Genomic DNA, 22,421 nt, shown 5'->3' with positions numbered 1-22,421 from the left:
GGGAGATCCAAAATGATAGGAGAAGACAGGAGGGGGAGGGATGGAGCCAAGAGCTGGACAGGTGATAGGCAAAAGGGATACGAGAGGATCATGGGACAGGAGGTCAGGGAAGAAAGACAATGGGGGGGGGGAACCCAGAGGATGGGCAGGGGGTATATTCAGAGGGACAGAGGGAGAAAAAGGAGAGTGAGAGAAAGAATGTGTGCATAAAAATAAGTAACAGATGGGGTACAAGGGGGAGGTGGGGCATTAGCTGAAGTTAGAGAAGTCGATGTTCATGCCATCAGGTTGGAGGCTACCCAGACGGAATATAAGGTGTTGTTCCTCCAACCTGAGTGTGGCTTCATCTTTACAGTAGAGGAGGCCGTGGATAGACATGTCAGAATGGGAATGGGATGTGGAATTAAAATGTGTGGCCACTGGGAGATCCTGCTTTCTCTGGCGGACAGAGCGTAGATGTTCAGCAAAGCGGTCTCCCAGTCTGCGTCGGGTCTCGCCAATATATAAAAGGCCACATCGGGAGCACCGGACGCAGTATATCACCCCAGCCGACTCACAGGATAATGCGGAGAGAGGGGGGGAGGGAACAGATGCGGAAAAAGCACCGGACGCAGTCCTCTTCTCACCCTGTCTCTTGCAAAAACACCATCCCCTTCTCGCAATTCCTCCGTCTCCGCCGCATCTGCTCTCAGGATGAGGCTTTTCATTCTAGGACAAGGGAGATGTCTTCCTTTTTTAAAGAAAGGGGCTTCCCTTCCTCCACTATCAACTCTGCTCTTAAACGCATCTCCCCCATTTCACATACATCTGCTCTCACTCCATCCTCCCGCCACCCCACTAGGAATAGGGTTCCCCTGGTCCTCACCTACCACCCCACCAGCCTCCGGGTCCAACATATTATTCTCAGTAACTTCCGCCACCTCCAACGGGAGCCCACCACTAAGACATCTTTCCCTCCCCCCCTCTCTCTGCATTCCGCAGGGATCGCTCCCTACGCAACTCCCTTGTCCATTTGTCCCCCACATCCCTCCCCACTGATCTCCCTCCTGGCACTTATCCGTGTAAGCGGAACAAGTGCTACACATGCCCTTACACTTCCTCCCTTACCACCATTCCGGGCCCCAAACAGTCCTTCCAGGTGAGGCAACACTTCACCTGTGAGTCGACTGGGGTGATATACTGCGTCCGGTGCTCCCGATGTGGCCTTTTATATATTGGCGAGACCCGACGCAGACTGGGAGACCACTTTTCTGAACATCTATGCTCTGTCCGCCAGAGAAAGCAGGATCTCCCAGTGGCCACACATTTTAATTCCACATCCCATTCCCATTCTGACATGTCTATCCACGGCCTCCTCTACTGTAAAGATGAAGCCACACTCAGGTTGGAGGAACAACACCTTGTATTCCGTCTGGGTGGCCTCCAACCTGATGGCATGAACATCGACTTCTCTAACTTCAGCTAATGCCCCACCTCCCCCTCGTACCCCATCTGTTACTTATTTTTATGCACACATTCTTTCTCTCACTCTCCTTTTTCTCCCTCTGTCCCTCTGAATATACCCCTAGCCCATCCTCTGGGTTCCCCCCCCCCATTGTCTTTCTTCCCTGACCTCCTGTCCCATGATCCTCTCGTATCCCCTTTTGCCTATCACCTGTCCAGCTCTTGGCTCCATCCCTCCCCCTCCTGTCTTCTCCTATCATTTTGGATCTCCCCCTCCCCCTCCAACTTTCAAATCCCTTACTCACTCTTCTTTCAGTTAGTCCGACGAAGGGTCTCGGCCTGAAACGTCAACTGCACCTCTTCCTACAGATGCTGCCTGGCCTGCTGCGTTCACCAGCAACTTTGATGTGTGTTGCTTGAATTTCCAGCATCTGCAGAATTCCTGTTGTTTGCGTTGAAAAATCAGGTGCTTTGAGCACAAGATGATAACACAGGATGGTTTTCAGATGTTCAAATGCCTCCTGGCAAAGGTCATTCCATTCAAATCTTTCACTCTTCCCGAGGAGTTTTGTTAGGGGGAGAGCAATGTCAGCAAAGTTCTTACTTAATTTTCTATAATACCCAACCATTCCTAAAAACCTTTTCAAAGCTTTCTTGTCGGTCAGAACGGGAACTTCAGCAATCGCTTGAACCTTGATCTGTACAGGAGCCAGCTGGCCTTGGCCCACCACATAACCCAGATATGTAACTGTGGCATAGCCGAATTCAGTTTTAGCAAGGTTCACAGTAAGATTGGCCTTGGAAAGTCCGTCAAACCGTTTCTCTACTGCTGCAATATGTTCTTCCCATGTGTCATTCCAGACCACTAAATCATTGATATGAACTCCTGTGCTTTCTAACCCTCTAATCACAGAATTGATTATTCTTTGAAATGTCTCTAGAGGATTTTTCATCCCGAAGTGTAAAACATTGTATTCATACAGTCTTAACTGTGTCACAAATGCTGATATCTCCTTAGCCCTCTCTGTTAAAGGAACACCCCGGTATCCTTTTAACAAGTCAATCTTACTAAGGTATTTAGCCTCCCCCACTCTGTCAGTATAGTCACCCATTCTCTTTCTTTGTTCTTTCTTGTTTCTAATTTCTTCAACCATTTTACTTCTCTCAAATTTCACTCTGTGAAGATGCCATTTCATAAGCTGGGCTAAATTCATAATGTTGTCATGCAACGCACCTGCGAACCATTTCAAAACACCATTTAGTCCTTTTACTTGTTTTTCCAGTATTGAGTCCAACTGGTGAACCTTATCAGTAATATTTTTCAAAACAATGGAATCCTGACATCTGGGTGAGTCTAGATTCAGTGAGTAAACATGTTTTCACATTCCATTATCAGATTTCACGATTCCATTTTGTACTTCAACCATTCTCCTAGCTGCAATTCTAGTAAACAAGTGTCTTATTTTGACTCGACTATTTTGTAAACTTTCCTTAGCAAAGTCACAAAGCCTACTACATCCCTTCCAAAGTTCTCTGAGTAGGGTCAAAGGTCCTTTTGGCCTGTAACTGAACACAGGTTCCAACAAATTACCCTTCACTGCCTTCTGAATCGAATCTCCACCACTAAATAAAAGGAGGAGAACCCCCTCATCCCAATTTTCCTCATTTCTCACACAATGACATCCACCTAAAGGCATAAGCCATGTTTATAATTTTAGCCCTGTAACCTTTCAAAACCACCACGTGACTTGCAGGCACTGTGGCTGGTCTCCACCTCCTCATCAACACCCCATCTTTAAGATAACATTCCACTGACTCTCTCTGAACCTCCTCTCCTGTGAGAGCCATCTCCCTTAAAGCCACCATTCCAGCATCTCGCTTCTGTTCCTCGATACATTCCTTTCTCAACAAAGACAGACCTTTCTTATACATCTTACCCTTATCAGCTGTACTACCCTCTAAGTCCTGCTGAAATCTGAAAGGTAGAAAAGTCTCTGACACATCATAATAATTGAAACCTTTGGTCTTGCTATAGGCCTCAACAGCAGCTTTGCTCATTAGCTGAATTGCTGAAACACTCTTATCTTGGAGAGCTGTCGACATGCCTCCATTGTTTATTAAACTCAATACCATCATTAGGCTGATGAGAATTACGTAAACATGAAAGAGGCTAAACAATCTCTTTATCAACTTTCTGCGACCTTCACTACGCCTTGCTTCCATCACAGTACACTGAAAAACAGCATGACCTTGCAGTTGCTTACTTCCAAATGTCCGAACAAAATCCAACAACGTAGCGCATCCTGTCTCAGCAGGCCTTTGTCCTGCAAGCAGGGTCAAAGGTCGTGCAACCAATCCAACCTTTTCCAGCACTTTATCCAAAAGTCCAGGAACAGCACTTCTGCCATTATTTCCAACAACACTGACCTCACCAAGTTCCACTTTCTGACTAACTTTTAAAACATGGTCAGATACAAATAACTGAGAATCCTCACATTCCACTAATACCAAGGTTAACCCCTGACTCACTGAACTAAGTCCATCTGACCCAAAAGGACTGTATTCCCTTTCAACCAAGTCAGGCACCTCAGACTTCAACTGAGGCTCAACATAAGTTTCAGAATCCTGTAAACTCAGAGATACTTCAACAACCTGAACACAGGCAATCGGGACAGCTGCCTCTTCTAGGCCTTCATCACTAGTCCCAATTTCAAATTCAAGGTCATCTCGAACCTCCCAGCTACTCTCTGGCCAACTCTTTTCTGGAGTAAACTCAACCTCATGGGTTAAAGCTTCTTCGTCTGCTTTCTTAACAGACCCCTGCAGGGTAGGGGCATCCTCTGCCACTGGGTATGCCCTTACTTCGTCAGGAACACAACCTTTAAATTCATCACACAAAACTAGCCCTTCCGAGCTGTAAAAATCATCAGGGTCCGACACTAAACCCCTTTGCTGCAACCTCTCCCTTTTAAACTGTCTCTGCCTTTCTGCCACGTGATCTTCACGTTGCCATTTCTCCCTTTCGAGCTGTCTCTGTCTTTCTGCCTCTTGTCTCTGTTTTGCTGCCTCTTCTCTCTGTTTCTCTGCCTCTCTAGCCTCTCTCTCGAGCTGTTTTAATTTCAGTTCATGCTCCCTGTTTACTATTTCCAACAGAAGCTGAAGCTCATCCTCAGTAGGTTTACCTTCCACGAACAACTCTAACACCTCCTCATCAAATGTTCCCTTATCTATGTAATATTCAACTACTTTCCTTTGAATTTCTACCTTGCTCACACCCTTCTTTACCTCAATTCTCAATTCTTTAGCAACGTCCCGCAACTCATACTTTCTAGCAAACTTCAAAGTCACCAGGTCTGGTGATTTCAGGAAGTCTCTAACATCCATTTCTGCTGTTTTTCCACACAACCAAATCTAAAGGGATTTTCCCCAAATCAATGAAACCAGCCTCCCGACCAATTTGTTCATATCGCGGACGCAGGCCCCAATTTATGTCACTTACCCCGTGACGGGGATAAAGAAACCAGCAGAAATAGAAACCACTTTGGAGTCTCGTATTGCTATAAACTAATAATATTTATTAGTAACTACGCAATACAGTAATATAAATGTAAATCAATCACACAGGTTAGCAATGATTATATAAAAGTAAGTGTGGAATATATATGTATGAAAAAACCAAGCTTCTTTAAGTCCAGGGGTAAAAAGATACAGTCTTACGATGTTGAGTAAAGTTCAGTTCAGTTGGTGGTATTGAGTTGAGTAGTGATGGAGAGAGAGAGAGAGAGTGAGTGAGTTGAGTCTTCAGGTGAACTGATGCCGTCGATCTTCTTGTCATCCTCCGAAATCCTTTACAAGTCACCGACTGTGACTTTAACGAGGGGGACCGGTTTTCCTGTGGTGGAGCTATCACCCCGGCAAGGGTGGACACATAGACAACTCCCCACCAGTCAACCCCTTCTCCTATGTTGGAATAGCAATTTGGATCAATCCACCTGATTGATCCTCCAAAACCCAGCTTTCCGGTAGGCACAATAATGCTCATGTGTCCAGATCATGAGTCTGAGGTCTGTATCATCTGACCTCCTATTTATTTCTCTGTGCTGAGCATCACCTGTCATTCAAAGAGTCCCTCCTTCCTTGTCTGCAAAGAAATGCAAGCAGGCAACCTGTCCTTGAAGAAATATCAACAACCTGCTGAAAATCATAACATCGAGCGTCCACCGCCTTCGGTCACCATAGCAACTTATGAGCTGCTTGGTGCTGTCTCCAACTCCAAACTCAGTAAAAATCCAAAGTTACTTCCAATGCCTTAAAGTGACAGTCCAACTGTTGATCTTCGTCTCTCTCTCTCTCTTTCTCTTTTTAAAAGCAACATATGAGTGGTAAATAACTCTGTCTCTCTCTCCTTTCCAAACAAACCATCACCGATGAATGTCTCTCTCTGTCTCTCGTCAAACAGTTAATAGGGGCATTCATGGATCCCCTCACACTAGCCTCTAGCCTCTTGCCAAGCCAAGCCAAGTCTCTAGCCTCTAGCCTCAGGCTTTCAGCCTGAAGGCTCCAGCCTCATCCTGCCTGCCTGCCAAGCCTTGTCCTTGCCTAGTTCTGGGGTCCAAGCCAGAGGCAAGACCCAGGTATTGGGTCCTTGTCCAGTCTCTGGCTCGGAGTCCAAGCCCGGGCTCCTAGCTCTCTTGTTCGGTCCTGTTCCAGGTTCCTGGTTTTCCTGTCCATGTCCTTGCCATCGCCCTGTATCCTAGTCCTGTCCCTAGTACTTCAGTGTCTGTGTCTTGCACTTGGGTCCATTCCCAGCCACCCACCTTATGACAGAACAATCCAGCCACCCATAGAACCAGTGACAGAGACACTGTCGTTTTCCTCTTGCCACCCGGGGTTCCTTTCTGTTACATACCCTCCCACCCGCCCGGGTCGTCCATAATCTGGATACCCTGTTTGGTCGCCCAGAGGCTCCCATAGAGGGGGGGATACTGTCATACTCCGGTCCGTGAAGTCCGTATTCCAGTTCACGGTTCAGTCCATCGACCCTTGCTCCAGGTTTTCCTATCTACCCTGTTTCTGTTCTTGTTGAGCTAACTCATGCAGCTGATGCTCTTTGGGGCTGGCTGCATAAATACCTTCAGAGACCCAGGCGTGGCTGCTGGATTGTTCTTGTCCTTACTCCTTGTATCCCTTGCTCTGCCTTCTGCTTCCTCGCCTGAATCCCTGCCTTGTCTTGCTGGTAGCACTCGCCTCACCTGAAGTTCTTGTCTTGTCTTGCCTTGCTTTGCCAGTAGCCTTGCCTTGTCATGCTGTCTGGTCCTGGAGCCACCCTGTACCTAGCTCCCTTCCTGGCCCTTGCCTCCGCCCAGGTAAGCCAGGCTGCCTTGTTGTTACCTGGGGTTGCTTCTGTCCCTTCTTGTCCCTTGCCTCTGTCGGGTGGTGATCCACGCCCTGCCCAGGATGAGCCAAGCCTTGCCTCAACTCTCAAGCCTCCTGCCTCCTGCCAAGCCTCACCTCAAGTACCAAGCCTCCTGCCTCCTGCCAAGCCTCACCTCAAGTCTCCTGCCTCCAGCCTCACTTCATCTCCTGCCTCCAGCCTCCAACCTCGCCTCAAGTCTCCTGTCTCCAGCCTCCAACCTCACCTCAAGTCTCCAGCCTCAAGCCTCCAGCCTCACCTCAAGTCTCCAGCCTCCAGCGCCCAGCCTCGCCTCAAGTCTCTAGCCTCCAGCCTCCCTCACTTCATCTTCAGCCTCCTGCCAAGCCTCGCCTTGTCCCTTGCCTAGCCTCTAGCCTGAAGACTCCAGCCTCCGGCCTAGCCCCAAGCCTGAAGACTCCAGCCTCTAGCCTCTTGCCAAGCCAAGCCAAGTCTCTAGCCTCAAGCTTCAAACCTGAAGACTCCAGCCTCATCCTGCCTGCATGCCAAGCCTTGTCCTTGCCTAGTTCTGGGGTCCAAGCCAGAGGCAAGACCCTGGTACTAGGTCCTTGTCCAGTCTCTGGCTCAGAGTCCAAGACCGGGCTCCTAGCTCTCTTGTTCAGTCCTGTTCAAGGTTCCTGGTTTTCCTGTCCATGTCCTTGCCATCGCCCTGTATCCTAGTCCTGTCCCTAGTACTTCAGTGTCTGTGTCTTGCACTTGGGTCCATTCCCAGCCACCCCCTTATGACAGAACAATCCAGCCAACTATGGAACCAGTGACACAGACACTGTTGTTTTCCTCTTGCCACCCGGGGTTCCTTTCTGTAACATACCCTCCCACCCGCCCGGGTCATCCATAATCTGGATACCCTGTTTGGTCGCCCGGAGGCTCCTGTAGAGGGGGGAATACTGTCATAGTCCGGTCCGTGAAGTTCGTATTCCCGTTCACGGTCCGGTCCATCGACCCTTGCTCCAGATTTTCCGATCTACCCTGTTTCTGTTCTTGTTGAGCTAATTCATGCAGCTGATGATCATTGGGGCTGGCTGCATAAATACCTTCAGAGACCCAGGCGTGGCTGCTGGATTGTTCTGGTCCTTACTCCTTGTATCCCTTGCTCTGCCTTCTGCTTCCTCGCCTGAAGCCCTGCCTTGTCTTGCCAGTAACTCTCGCCTCGCCTGAAGTTCTCATCTTGCCTTGCTTTGCCAGAAGCCCTGCCTTGTCTTGCTGTCTGGTCCTGGAGCCACCCTGTACCTAGCTCCCTTCCTACCCTTGCCTCCGCCCAGGTAAGTCAGGCCGTCTTGCCGTTACCTGGGGTTGGTTCTGTCCCTTCCTGTCCCTTGCCTCTGTCGGGTTGTGATCCGTGCCCTGCCCAGGAGTACCACGCCTTGCCCTGGAGGAGCCAAGGTTCGCCTCAAGTGCTGCTTCCTGCCAAGCCTCGCTTCAAGTCTCAAGTCTCCTGCCTCTGGCCTCCAGCCTCGCCTCAGGTCTCCTGCCTCCGGCCTCCGGCCTCCAGCCTCGTCTCAGGTCTCCTTCCTCCGGCCTCCAGCCTCGCCTCAGGTCTCCTTCCTCCGGCCTCCAGCCTCGCCTCAGGTCTCCTGCCTCCGGCCTCCAGCCTCGCCTCAGGTCTCCTGCCTCCGGCCTCCAGCCTCGCCTCAGGTCTCCTGCCTCCGGCCTCCAGCCTCGCCTCAGGTCTCAAGTCTCAAGTCTCCAGCCTCCTGCCAAGACTCACCTCGTCTCCGGCCTAGCCCCAAGCCTGAAGACTCCAGCCTCCGGCCTAGCCTCTAGTCTCTAGCCTCTAGCCTCAAGCCTGAAGACTCCAGCCTCATCCTGCCTGCCTGCCAAGCCTCGTACTTGCCTAGTTCTGGGGTCCGAGCCAGAGGCAAGACCCAGGTACTGGGTCCTTGTCCAGTCTCTGGCTCGGAGTCCAGGCCCGGGCTCCTAGCTCTCTTGTTCAGTCCTGTTCCGCGTTCCTGGTTTTCCTGTCCATGACCTTGCCATCAGCCTGTATCCTAGTCCTGTCCCTAGTACTTCAGTGTCTGTGTCTTGCACTTGGGTCCATTCCCAGCCACCCACCTTAAGACACTCTATCCCTTTTAAAGCACTGAAATCCAGGAATATTGAGGATCCATTCCTGCCTTGATGCCAGCCAAGTCTCTGTAATGGCCACTACATCATAATTCCATAGAAACATGGAAACATAGAAAATAGGTACAGGAGTAGGCCATTTGGCCCTTCGAGCCTGCACCGCCATTCAGTATGATCATCCAACTCAGTAACCTGTACCAGCCTTCCCTCCACGCCCCCTGATCCCTTCAGCCACAAGGACCATATCTAACTCTCTCTTAAATATAGCCAATGAACTGGCCTCAACTGTTTCCTGTGGCAGAGAATTCCACAGATTCACTACTCTCTGTGTGAAGAAGTTTTTCCTCACTTCCATGCTAAAAGGCTTCCCCTTTATCCTTAAACTGTGACCCCTTGTTCTGGACTTCCCCAACATCGGGAACAATCTTCCTTCATCTAGCCTGTCCAATCCCTTTAGGATTTTATACGTTTCAATAAGATTCCCCCTCAATCTTCTAAATTCCAACGAGTAAAAGCCTAGTTGATCCAGTCTTTCATCATATGAAAGTCCTGCCATCCCAGGAATCAATCTAGTGAACCTTCTTTGTACTCCCTCTATGGCAAGAATGTCTTTCCTCAGATTAGGGGACCAAAACCGCACACAATACTCCAGGTGTGGTCTCACCAAGGCCTTGTACAACTGCAGTAGTACCTCCCTGCTCCTGTACTCGAATCCTCTTGCTATGAATGCCAGCATACCATTTGCCTTTTTCACCGCCTGCTGTACCCGCATGCCCACTTTCAATGACTGGTGTATAATGACACCCAGGTCTCGTTGCACCTCCCCTTTTCCTAATCGGCCACCATTCAAATAATAATCTGTTTTCCTGTGTTTGCCACCAAAGTGGATAACCTCACATTTATCCACATTAAATTGCATCTGCCACGAATTTGCCCACTCACCTAACCTATCCAAGTCACCTTGCAGCCTCTTAGCATCCTCCTCACAGCTAACACTGCTGCCCAGCTTCATGTCATCAGCAAACTTGGAGATGCTGCATTTAATTCCCTCGTCTAAATCATTAATATCTATTGTAAGCAACTGGGATCCCAGCACTGAGCCTTGCGGTACCCCACTAGTCACTGCCTGCCATTCTGAAAAGGTCCCATTTATTCCCACTCTTTGCTTCCTGTCTGCCACCAATTCTCTATCCACAATAATACCTTACCCCCAATACTGTGTGCTTTAAGTTTGCAAACCAATCTCCTGTGTGGGACCTTGTCATGAGCCCTTTGAAAATCTAAATATACCATATCCACTGGTTCTCCCCTATCCACTCTACTAGTTACATCCTCAAAAAATTCTATGAGATTCATCAGACATGATTTTCCTTTCACAAATCCATGCTGACTTTGTCCGATGATTTCACTGCTTTCCAAATGTGCTGTTATCACATCTTTGATAACTGACTCTAGCATTTTCCCCACCACTAATGTTAGGCTAACTGGTCTATAATTCCCCGGTTTCTCTCTCCCTCCTTTTTTAAAAAGTGGGGTTACATTAGCCACCCTCCAATCCTCAGGAACTAATCCAGAATCTAAAGTGTTTTGAAAAGTTGTCACTAATGCATCCACTATTTCTTGGGCTACTTCCTTAAGCACTCTGGGATGCAGACCACCTGACCCTGGGGATTTATCTGCCTTTAATCCCTTCAATTTGCCTAACACCACTTCCCTACTAACATGTATTTCCCTCAGTTCCTCCATCTCACTAGACCCTCTGTCCCCTACTATTTCCGGAAGATTATTTATGTCCTCCTTAGTGAAGACAGAACCAAAGTAGTTATTCAATTGGTCTGCCATGTCCTTGTTCACCATAATCAATTCATCTGTTTCTGTCTGTAAGGGACCTACATTTGTCTTAACCAATCTTTTTCTTTTCACATATCTATAAAAGCTTTTACAGTCAGTTTTTATGTTCTCTGTCAGTTTTCTCTCATAATCTTTTTTCCCTTTCCTAATTAAGGCCTTTGTCCTCCTCTGCTGGACTCTGAATTTCTCCCAGTCCTCAGGTGAGCCGTTTTTTCTGGCTAATTCGTATGCCTCTTCTTTGGAATTGATACTATCCCTAATTTCCCTTGTCAGCCACACGTGCACTACCTTCCCTGATTTATTCTTTTGCCAAACTGGGATGAACAATTGTTGTAGGTCATCTATGCGATCTTTAAATGCTTGCCATTGCATATCCACCGGCAACCCTTTAAGTATCATTTGCTATTCTATCTTAGCTAATTCACGTCTCATACCTTCAAAGTTACCCTTCTTTAAGTTCAGAACCTTTGTTTCTGAATTAACTATGTCACTCTCCAGCTTAATAAAGAATTCCACCATATTATGGTCACTCTTACTTAAGGGGCCTCTCACGTCAAGATTGCTAATTAACCCTTCCTCATTGCTCAAAACCCAGTCTAGAATAGCCTGCTCTCTAGTTGGTTCGTCGACATGTTGGTTCAGAAAACCATCCCGCATACATTCCAAGAAATCCTCTTCCTCAGCACCCTTACCAATTTGGTTCACCCAACTTAAATGTAGATTGAAGTCACTCATTATAACTGCTGTTCCTTTATTGCATGCATTTCTAATTTCCTGTTTAATGCCATCCCCAACCTCACTACTACTGTTAGGTGGCCTGTACACAACTCCCACCAGCGTTTTCTGCCCCTTAGTGTTATGCAGCTCTACCCATATCGATTCCACATCCTCCCGGCTAATGTCCTTCTTTTCTATTGCGTTAATCTCCTCTCTAACCAGCAATGCTACCCCACCTCCTTTTCTTCCATGTCTATCCCTCCTGAATATTGAATATCCATGAATGTTGAGCTCCCATCCTTGGTCACCCTGGAGCCATGTCTCTGTGATCCCAACTATATCATATTCATTAATAACAATCTGCACTTTTAATTCATCCACCTTGTTACGAATGCTCCTTGCATTGACACACAAAGCCTTCAGGCTTGCTTTTACAACACTCTTAGCCCTTATACAATTATGTTGAAAAGTGGCCCTTTTTGATTTTTGCCCTGGATTTGCCAGCCTGCCACTTTTACTTTTCACCTTACTACTTTTTGCCTCTATCCTCATTTTACACCCCTCTGTCGCTCTGCACTTGTTCCCATCCCCCTGTTGTGAACTAACCTCCTCTCTCCTAGTCTCTTTAATTTGATTCCCACCCTCCAACCATTCTAGTTTAAAGTCACCTCAGTAGCCCTCTCAAATCTCCCCACCAGGATATTGGTCCCCCTAGGATTCAAGTGTAACCTGTCCTTTTTGTACAGGTCACACCTGCACCAAAAGAGGTCCCAATGATCCAAAGACTTGAATCCCTGTCCCCTGCTCCAATCCCTCGGCCATGCATTTATCCTCCACCTCATTGCATTCCTACTCTCACTGTCGCGTAGCACAGGCAGTAATCCCGTGATTATTATCTTTGCGGTCCTTTTTCTCAATTCCCTTCCTAACTCCCTATATTCTCCTTTCAGGACCTCTTCCCTTTTCCTACCTATTTCATTGGTACCTATATGTACCACGACCTCTGGGTCCTCACCCTCCCACTTCAGGATATCTTGGACGCAATCAGAAATATCCCAGACCCTGGCACCAGGGAGGCAAACTACCATCCGGGTCTCTGGACTGCATCCACAGAATCGCCTATCTGACCCCTTACTATTGAGTCCCCTATTACTACTGCCCTCCTCTTCCTTTTCCTACCCTTCTGGAATACGTACATTCCATGTATGTATCCAAGCTCTCAATTCATCACCTTTGTTCCTGATGCTTCTTGCATTGAAGTACACGTACTTTAGCCCTTCTAACTTACTACCTTTACACCCTTTATTCTGCTTCTCTTTCATGAAAGCCTCTTTATATGTTAGATCTGGCTTTACTCCATGCACTATGCTTGCAGTTCTCACATGACCTTTATCCTCCTCCACCTCACTATCTGCTCTAACACTCTGGTTCCCCTCCCCCTGCAAATCTAGTTTAAACCCCCCGGAGCAGCACTAGCAAACCTTCCTGCAAGGATGTTAGTCCCCCTCCAGTTCAGGTGCAACCCATCCCATCGGAACAGGTCCTACCTTCCCTGGAACAAGGTCCAATTGTCCAGAAACATGAAGCCCTCCCTCCTGCACCAACTCCTTAGCCACGTATTTAACTGTATTATCTTCCTACTTCAAGCCTCACTAGCACATGGCACGGGTAGCAATCCTGAGATTGCAACCCTGGAAGTCCTATCCTTCAACTTTGCACCTAACTTCCTAAATTCTCTTTGCAGGACCTCCTTCTTCTTCCTATCCATGTCATTGGTCCCTACATGGACCACAACATCAGGCTGCTCACCCTCCCTCTTTGGAATACCGAGAACTCTATCTGAGATATTACGGACCCTGGCACCAGGGAGGCAACAGACCGTCTTGGATTCTCTTTCTTTCTTTTTAGATCTTTCTATTAATTTTCAAAATTATAAACACAATAACAATGTTGATACAAAGAGATTGGAATAATCTTAATAAACATATACAAAAAAAATTTTAAGTAACATGGGTATAATAGACTTTCAAACTCATTATGAAATTAGTCATAAAGAGAAAAAAGAAATAAAAAGAAAAAAAATATGAACAAAGAAAAACCCCCCAAAAGAAAAAGAAAAAAAAAACTAAATACTAAAGCCTATCCGGGATTCTCGACCTCTTCCACAGAACCTCTTATCTGTTCCCCTAACTATCGAATCCCCTATCACTACTGCTCTCCTCTTTTCCCTCCTTCCCTTCTGAGCTGAGGGTCCAGTCTCAGTGCCAGAGACACAACCACTACAACTTGTCCCTGGTAGGTCCTCCCCACCAACAGTGTCCAAAACAGTATACTTATTATTGATGGGAACGGCTACCGGGTTGCTCTGCTCATTCTGTCTATTCCCCCTCCCTCTCCTGACAGTCACCCAGCTACCTACCTCCTGACTTTTAGGGGTGACTATCTCCCTGTAACTCCTGTTTATTTCTACCTCTGCCTCACGAATAATCCGAAGTTCATAGATGTAGTAGACAGACAGTATCTTTTTTCCCAGGGTTGAAATGTCTAATACCAGAGGTTAAGGTGACATGGGGGAAATTCAAAGCAGGGGTAAGGGACAATTTTTTTTAAATCATAGAGAGTGGTAAGTGTCTGGAATGTGTAGTGGTAGAGGCAGAAACATTGTAGGCTTTTAAGAGACTTTTAGAAAGTCACATGAATGTGAGGAAAATGGAAGGATATGGACATTGTACAAGCAGGAGAGACTAGTTTAGTTAGCCATTTGACTAATGACTAATTTAATTGGTTCAGCACACCATTGTGAGCTGATGAGCCTGGTAGAGGGCTGTGCTGTTCTATAAAGATAAATAGAGAGATAGATAGTGCAAAAGAGGAATTACAAAGTCATGTTCATAGATTCATGGACCATCCATAAATCAATGGTGGAGGGGAAGAAGCTGTTCCTAAAATGCTGAGTATCCATGACGCTGGTAATGAGGAGATGGAATGTCCCAGATGGTGAGGGTCCTTAACGATGGATGCCTCTTTCTTTAGACACTGCCATTTGAATATATCCTCGATGGTGGGAGGGCTGAGCCTGTGATGGACCCAGATGAGTTCACAGCTTTCTGCACCTTTTCCAGTCATACACATTGGAACCTCCATACCAGCAGATGATCAGACCATAAGACATAGGAGCAGAATTAGGTCATTTGGCCAATCGATTCTGCTCCACCAGCTTCTCAACCACACATTTATCTGCCAAGTCATCCTGTCTCTACCCTCACTGGCACACGGCACAGGTAGCAATCCAGAAATTACTACCCTGGAGGTCCTGCTTCTCAGCTTTCTGTGTAGCTCTCTAATTTCTCTCTTCAGGACACGTTTGCCTTTCCTTCCTATGTCATTGGTAACAATACCTACCAAGACACCTGGCTGCTCTCCACACACCCCCCCCCCACCACCACCAAAAAGGCTGTGGACGCGATCCGTGACATCTCTGACCCTGGTGCCTAGGAGGGAACATAACATCCGATGCACCATTCATGTCCACATCATCTCCATTCAGTTCCTCTGACTATTGAGTTCCCTATCACTACCACTTCCCTGTTCTCCATCTTACCCTTCTTGTCACAGACTTGTGTTCAGTGCCAGTAACCTGGTCTCTGTGGCATTCCCCTGGGAGATAATCTCCCAAAACTGTATACTTACTATTGATGGGGATGGGCCACAGGGGTTCTCTGCACTTACTGCCTGTTCACCGTTCCATTCCTTCTCCTAACAGTAAACCAGCTACCCACCTGTTACAACTTGGAGATGATTTCTGCCCTGTAACTCTGATCAATGATCTTCTCACTCTCCTCTACAAGCTGCAGGTCTTCTCTTTTCTCTCTCCATAGAACTGTGCACTTGAGTAGTAGATTCACTTACCCTTGTAAAACAATTCTGGCTCCCTATCCTATCTATGCTCCTCATTATTTATAAACCTCTATAAGATCAGCCCCCCCACCTCCTAAGTTCATGTGGGAATTAACCCAGCCTCTCCTTTTTCTCATTATAACTACAGCCCTCCATTTCAGGCGACATTTGATGAAGACACAAGAGATTGCAGATGCTGGAATCTGGAGCAACAAATAGTCTGATCAGCAGGTCGAGCAGCATTGGTAGGAGGAAAGGAATTGTCAGCATTTTGGGTGGAAACACTGCATCCAGATCCTGAACATCTGGTGAATCTCTTCTGCACTCTCTCTGTGGCTACCATATCTTTCCTGTAATGTCACAAACAGAACTGTACAGAATATTGAAGTGGAGTCTCTCCAACGTTTTGCACAATTTGCACAGGACATCACAATAATTATACTCAGTGCCTCAGCTTGTAAAGGCCATGATTCAAGATTGAAATTTATTATCACATGTATATCGACATATGCAGTGAAATGTGTTATTTGCGTTAACAACCAACACTCCCGAGTGTGTGCTGGGCAGAACTCAGGTGTTGCCACACATTCTGGTGCCAACATAGAATGCCCACAAAGCTTGGCAGGATAATACAGAACACAACAACAACAGCAAAACCGACCCCATTCCTCCCTCCCATCCACACACGTACACAATCCTCAAACCCCAAGACAGTCCGTCTTCATCTGCATTCAGCCTCCAGCGGATCCAGAATCAGACTCGGACATGCAGACATTGGGTCGTTATCTACCCCAGTGGACTCGCATCAATTCACAGATCCAGGCTCCTCAACCCCTAGAGCTCTGATTGAACCCTCAGGCCTCAATCCTTGTCTTTGATCCCAGAACCCACCAATCACCAAACACCAGGCTTCAAACTCTGAGCTCACTGATGGCAGAAGCCTGAATACTAGGCCTCAAACTCTGGTCTCACCTATTCTTGATGCCGGGGGTTATTGGACCTCATTCTTCCTGTCTGCATGGAATTTCAACTCTGGATCCTGCTGACATCTCGTTGACCCAGGAGTTACATTTTGCTCCCACCTTATGTCCCTTTGCCAGCTTATCGAATGGCACTCTCTTAGGGCAGATTGTTCCACATAGCCACCATGCACTGTGTAAAAAAAACCTGTCTCTCAGATCATCTTTAAATCTTTCTCCTATCACCTTTTACAGAGACCTTCTGGAAAAAGATTGTATTATCTCCCCTACCTATGCCTCTAATAACTATATAAATCTCTACAAGGTCATTGCTCAGCCTCCTTTGCACCTGGGAAGCAGTTCCCAGTGTCATGGTCCAGTCCGTGAAGTCCGCATTCCGGTTCGCGGTCCGGTCCGTGGACTCAGGACTCGGGGTCTTCCAGCTGTCCCTTGCTTTGGTTGAGTTAATCATAGACAACTGATTCCCATATTGGAGCTTGGAATATAAGTAGCCTTGTGAACGACTGTGGGCTGCTGGTTTGTCTTGTCAAGATACCCTGGGAGCAACCTGCCAGTGGAAGGCTAGAGTGGCCACTTGCCATCTTTAGGCCGCGTTAGGGAACCATCGCTTCATGGAGCCTTTCTGTCAGTAATCAGAGCTGTTTTATGGTATGGATTCCTGGGCCAGCTGACTGGCTGTCAACCACTCCGAGCTAGGTAGGGATCCGGCTGTCTCCAAAGCCAGCCAAGGTCGCTGGCCGTAACTGCGACTGGGAGCAACCATGATGCAGAGGTGGAACTGTCAGTTGTTCTTTGGTGTTTGTCTCTTCTTCTCCTCGCCTCCGTAGGGTAAGTCAGGCCATTCTTCCATTACCCTGCGGGGAGATCTGTCTTGCCTTGTCCTCACCTCCGTGGGGTAAGTCAGGCCGTTCTGCCATTGCCCTGTGGGAGGACCTGTCTTGTCTTGTCTTGTCTTGTCTTTGCCTCTGTTGCGTAAGTCCGGCCATTCTGTCATTAACCAACGGATGGTCCTGTCACATCTTGGTGTGGAGAAGTTGAGTCCCAGCTTGTCCAAGTATAAGTCCCGGCTCTATGTTGATGTACAGTTCCCAGACTGTCTCCGAGCTCCAGCCTCCAAGTTATCAGCTTCCGCATTCCAAGCCAAAGCCTCAAGACACCAGCCTGTCTCCAAGCTCAAGCCTTAGACCCCAGCCTGTCTCCAAGCTCAAGCCTCAAGACCCCAGCCTCTAGGCCTGTTGTCATGTCATGTCCTTTCCTGGTTCTGGGGCCTGAGCCCAAGGCAAGACCCAGGTTCTGGGTCCTTGTTCAGTCTCTGGCTCGGAGCCCAAGCCAGACTCCTAGTTCACGGTTCCTAGTCCTGGTCCCGCCTTCCCAAGCCCAAGTCTTCGTTCTTGTCCCTGCTCCTTGTCTGTATCTTGTCACATCCCTACTCTAGTCAAGTCCTGTTCCTTGTGCTTCAGTGTCTGTGTCTTCCATTTGGGCTCCCCATTGTGGCACCCAGCTTACCCAATCTCTCTTTCTAACTCAAGCTCTCTGGTCTAGGCAACATTTCGATGTATCTTTTCTGCGAATCTTAATCACATCTTTCTAATAGCTTGGCAAACAGAAATGCACACAATAGTCCAAGTGTAGACAAACCAAAGACTTTTTCAACTGTAACAATGTCCCAACTCCTCTACTCAAATTCTCCGCTAACTACAACAACCATACATATGTCCTCTTCACACCTGTCTATCGTGTTGCCACATTCTGAGAACTTTTGTATCTGTATCTCCAGGTCTCTCTGTACTACAACATATCATGGTTCGGTCCGTGAAGTCTGCATTCTGGCTCACGGTCCGGTCCGTGAACTCAGGACTCTGGGTCTTCCAGCTGTCCCTTGTTTGTTTGATTTAATCTTAGGCACCTGATCCCCATCTTGAGGCTTGGAATATCAGTAGCCTTGGGGTTCAGTGTGAGCTGCTGGTTTGTCTTGTCAAGATTCCCTGGGAGCAACCTGCTGGTGGAAGGCTAGAGCGACCACTTGCCATCTTAGGGCGCTTTGGAGAACCATCCCCTCATGGGACATTGCTGTCAGTAGTCGGAGTTATCTTTGCGGTATGAATTTGGCTGCTTCCCGGGCCAGCTGAGTGGCTGCCAGCCGCTCTGAGCTAGGTAGGGATCTGGCTGTTTCCGTAGCCAGCTGAAGTTGCTGGCTGAACTGCAACTTGGAGTAACTCCGATTCAGAGATTTAATTGTCTGTCGTTCTTTGGTGTTTGTCTCTTCTTGTCTTCTCCTCCATGGAGTAAGTCAGGCCATTCTGCCGTTGCCCTGCGGGGGGCTCTGTCTTGTCTTGTCCTCAGCTCTGTTGGGTAAGTCCGGCCATTCTGCCATTACCCAACGGAGGGAGCTGTCCCACCTTGGTGTGGAGATAAAGTTGAGTCCTGGCTTGTCTAAGGATAAATCCCGGCTCTATGTCTATGTAGTGTCCAGTCTCGTGTTTGTGTTGTGTTAAAGATGAGTCCTGGCTTTTCGAAGGATGAGTCCCGGCTTTTCAAAGGATAAGTCCTGGCTCTATGTTGATGTACAGTTCCCAGTCTGTCTCTGAGCTCCAGCCTCCGAGTTATCAGCCACCGCATTCCAAGACCCAAGACACCAGCCTGCGAACCCCAAGACACAAGCCTGCAAGCCTCAAGACCCAGGACCCCAGCCTGCAAGCCTCAAGACCCAAGACTCCAGCTTCAATTCTTAAAGGCCAAGACCCCAGCCTGTCTCCAAGCTCAATGGCTAAGACCCCAGCCTGTCTCCAATCTCAAGTCTCAGGGCCCCAGCCTCCAGTACTTTTCTCATGTCATGTCCTTGCCTGGTTCTGGGGCCTGAGCCCAAGGCAAGACCCAGGTTCTGGGTCCTTGTTCAGTCTCTGGCTCAGAGCCCAAGCCAGACTCCTAGTTCAGGGTTCCTAGTCCTGGTCCCACCTTCCCAAGCCCAAGTCCTCATTCTTGTCCCTGCTCCTTGTCTGTATCTTGTCACATCCCTACTCTAGTCAAGACCTGTTCCTTGTACTTCAGTGTCTGTGTCTTGCATTTGGGCTCCTCATTGTGGCACCCAGCTTATCCAATTCCTCTTTCTAACTCAAGCTCTCTCGTCTAGGCAACATTTTGATGTATCTTTTCTGTGAATCTTGATCACATCTTTCTACTAGCTTGGCAAACAGAAATGTACACAATAGTCCAAGTGTAGACAAACCAAAGAATCTTTCAACTGGAACAATATGTCCCAACTCCTCTACTCAAATTCTCAGCTAACGACAACAGCCACACATATGTCTTCCTCACACCTGTCGATCGTGTTGCCACATTCTGAGAACTTTTGTACCTGTATATCCAGGTCTCTCTGTTCTACAACATGTCATGGTCCGGTCTGTGAAGTCTGCATTCCGGCTCAGAGTCCGGTCTGTGGACTCAGGACTCTGGGTCTTCCAGCTGTCCCTTGTTTGTTTGATTTAATCTTAGGCATCTGATTCCCATTTTGGGGCTTGGAATATAAGTAGCCTTGGGGTTGAGTGTGGGTTGCTGGTTTGTCTTGTCAAGATTTCCTGGGAGCAACCTGCCGGTGGAAGGCTAGAGCAGTCACTTGCCATCTGAGGCCGCGTTCAGGAACTAGTCGGAGTTATCTTTGTGGTATGAGTTTGGTTGTTTCCGTAGCCAGCTGAGGTTGCTGGCTGAACCGCAACTTGGAGTAACCCCAGTGCAGAGATTTAACTGTCTGTAGTTCTTTGGTGTTTGTCTCTTCTTGGCTTCGCCTCCGTGGGGTAAGTCAGGCCATTCTGCTGTTGCCCTACGCAGGGCTCTGTCTTGTCTTGTCCTCAGCTCAGTTGGGTAAGTCCGGCCATTCTGCGGTTACCCGACAGAGGGACTTGTCCCACCTTGGTGTGGAGATAAAGTTGAGTCCGGCTTGTCTAAGGATAAGTCCCAGCTCTATGTTCATGTACTGTCCAGTCTCATGTTTGTGTTGTGTTAAAGATGAGTCCTGGCTTTTCGAAGGATGAATCCCAGCTTTTCAAAGGAAAAGTCCTGGCTCTATGTTGATGTACAGTTCCCTGTCTGTCTCCGAGCTCCAGCCTCCAAGTTATCAGCCCCCACATTCCAAGACCCAAGACCCAAGCCTGCAAGCATCATGACCCAAGCCTGCAAGCCTCAAGACCCAAGACCCCAGCCTGCAAGTCTCAAGAGCCAAGACCCCAGCCTCAAGCCTCAGGAGCCAAGACCCCAGACTCAAGCCTCAAGAACCAAGACCCCAGCCTGTCTCCAAGCTCAAGGGACAAGACCCCAGCCTGTCTCCAAGCTCAAGGGGCAAGACCCCAGCCTGTCTCCAAGCTCAAGGGCCAGGAACCCAGCCACCTCTTGTCCTGTAGTCATGTCATGTTCTTGCCTGGTTCTGGAACCCGAACCCGAGGCAAGACCCAGATTCTGTGTCCTTGTTCAGTCTCTGGCTCGGAGCCCAAGCCAGGCTCCTATTTCATGGTTCCTAGTCCTGGTCCCGCCTTCCCAAGCCCTAGTCTTCATTCTTGTCCGTGCTCCTTGTCTGTATCCTGTCACGTCCCCACTCTAGTCAAGTCCTGTTCCTTGTACTTCAGTGTCTGTGTCTTGCATTTGGCTCCGCTACCAGTGCCCCCATTGTGATACAACATTCTCCCTATCATTTACTGTGCAGATCCAACCACATTTTACCCAACCAAATTGCAACACCTCACACTTGTCTGTGTTAAATTCTGTCAGCCATTCCCCGCCCACTTTTCCAGTTGATATTGATCTTTATGCAAATTTAGACAGCATTATTCACAATACAATAGCACTAAGTTTAGTATCATTTGCAGACTTTCTGTTCATACCACCTATATTTTCTTCCAAGTGTGACGACAAACCAAGTTATCAGAAAATGGATACTGATGAGAGAGATAAGAGAGACAATGGAGAAACATTCAAAATGCTAATAAGAGAGAAGAGAGAGATTAACGAGAAAGAAACACACTTCAGAATATTGACAGACCGGTTCCTTTGAACCTGAACTGTTTGAAGTTTGATGGACAGGCGATACCCCAGCAGGGGGATAAAAAGAACAGGTTTGCTAAGGCTCGACACACACCATGAGATCACGAGATAACGAGACCCTGGAAGAGCGGTGTGCCCCCACAATTTGGTGGGTGTTTGGAGGTCTGGTCGCGGGAACCGACCATAGACGCACAGGGTGAAAGGGTACGATCGGCGGGAACCTGGTGTGTGTGTCCGCCTTTGCCTAGGTGCCGGGTTCACCGCGGAAGAACGGTCGTATCCGGAGCGGAGGGGTCACAGTTGGTGACCACAGAAGACATAACGAAGGGTCCACCCGAGAGCTAACAACGAAAAACATCAAAGGTCTGAATCAGATTTGAATCTCTCTCTCTCTCTCTCTCTCTCTCTCCCCCCCCCATCCCCCAACGGCATAAGAGCGATTACTGCGAAGTGTACTAAGCTGAACGGAACTCTGCGTCACTTGAGACTGTCATTTTACCCCTAGACTGCGATAGAGCTTGGTTGATTCCTATTACCCTAGTTCTGTGTACATGTGTGTTTTATCATTGCTAACCTGTTGCATTTATATACTTACGATTAGCGTACTGTGTTACTTATTTCTTTAATAAAACTTTATTAGCTTCTGTTAAACCAGACTCCAACTAAGTGGTCCATTTCTGCTGGTTTGGCAACCCAGTTACGGGGTACCTAACACAGGTCATTAGAATATCCAATGAACTTTGAAAGATCCTGCATTGAATCTTGTGGCATCACACTGATAAGTTACCCAATCTGAAAAGCAACTGTCCACTGCCACCTACCACCAAGCCAATTTTGTATTCAGACTCAAACTCAAGAAGATCAGCTCCAAGTCCAGGACTTATTGAGTAACATATTTTATTGTTCTTAAAGAAGTAAAAGTTCAGTTGATTGGCAAAAAAAAAAGTACAACAGTGTCTCTTCCACCTCAGGCAATTGAAAAAGTTCGTCATGAGCCCCCAACTCCC

The 22,421-nt window shown here is 47.8% G+C and overlaps 1 protein-coding gene across 3 annotated transcripts in view; it reads left to right on the top strand.

Moving 5' to 3' along the window:
* LOC134345385 (uncharacterized protein DDB_G0292642-like) overlaps window positions 1-22,421 on the top strand; it is a 402,893-nt gene that overhangs the window by 361,100 nt on the left and 19,372 nt on the right. The gene's annotated exons all lie outside the window — the stretch shown is intronic.

This window comes from Mobula hypostoma, chromosome 4 (assembly GCF_963921235.1).
Source record: "Mobula hypostoma chromosome 4, sMobHyp1.1, whole genome shotgun sequence".
Lineage (NCBI taxonomy): Eukaryota > Metazoa > Chordata > Chondrichthyes > Myliobatiformes > Myliobatidae > Mobula > Mobula hypostoma.
The sequence above is the reverse complement of the archived record's forward strand: the minus strand, read 5'-3'. Positions and strand labels throughout refer to the sequence as shown.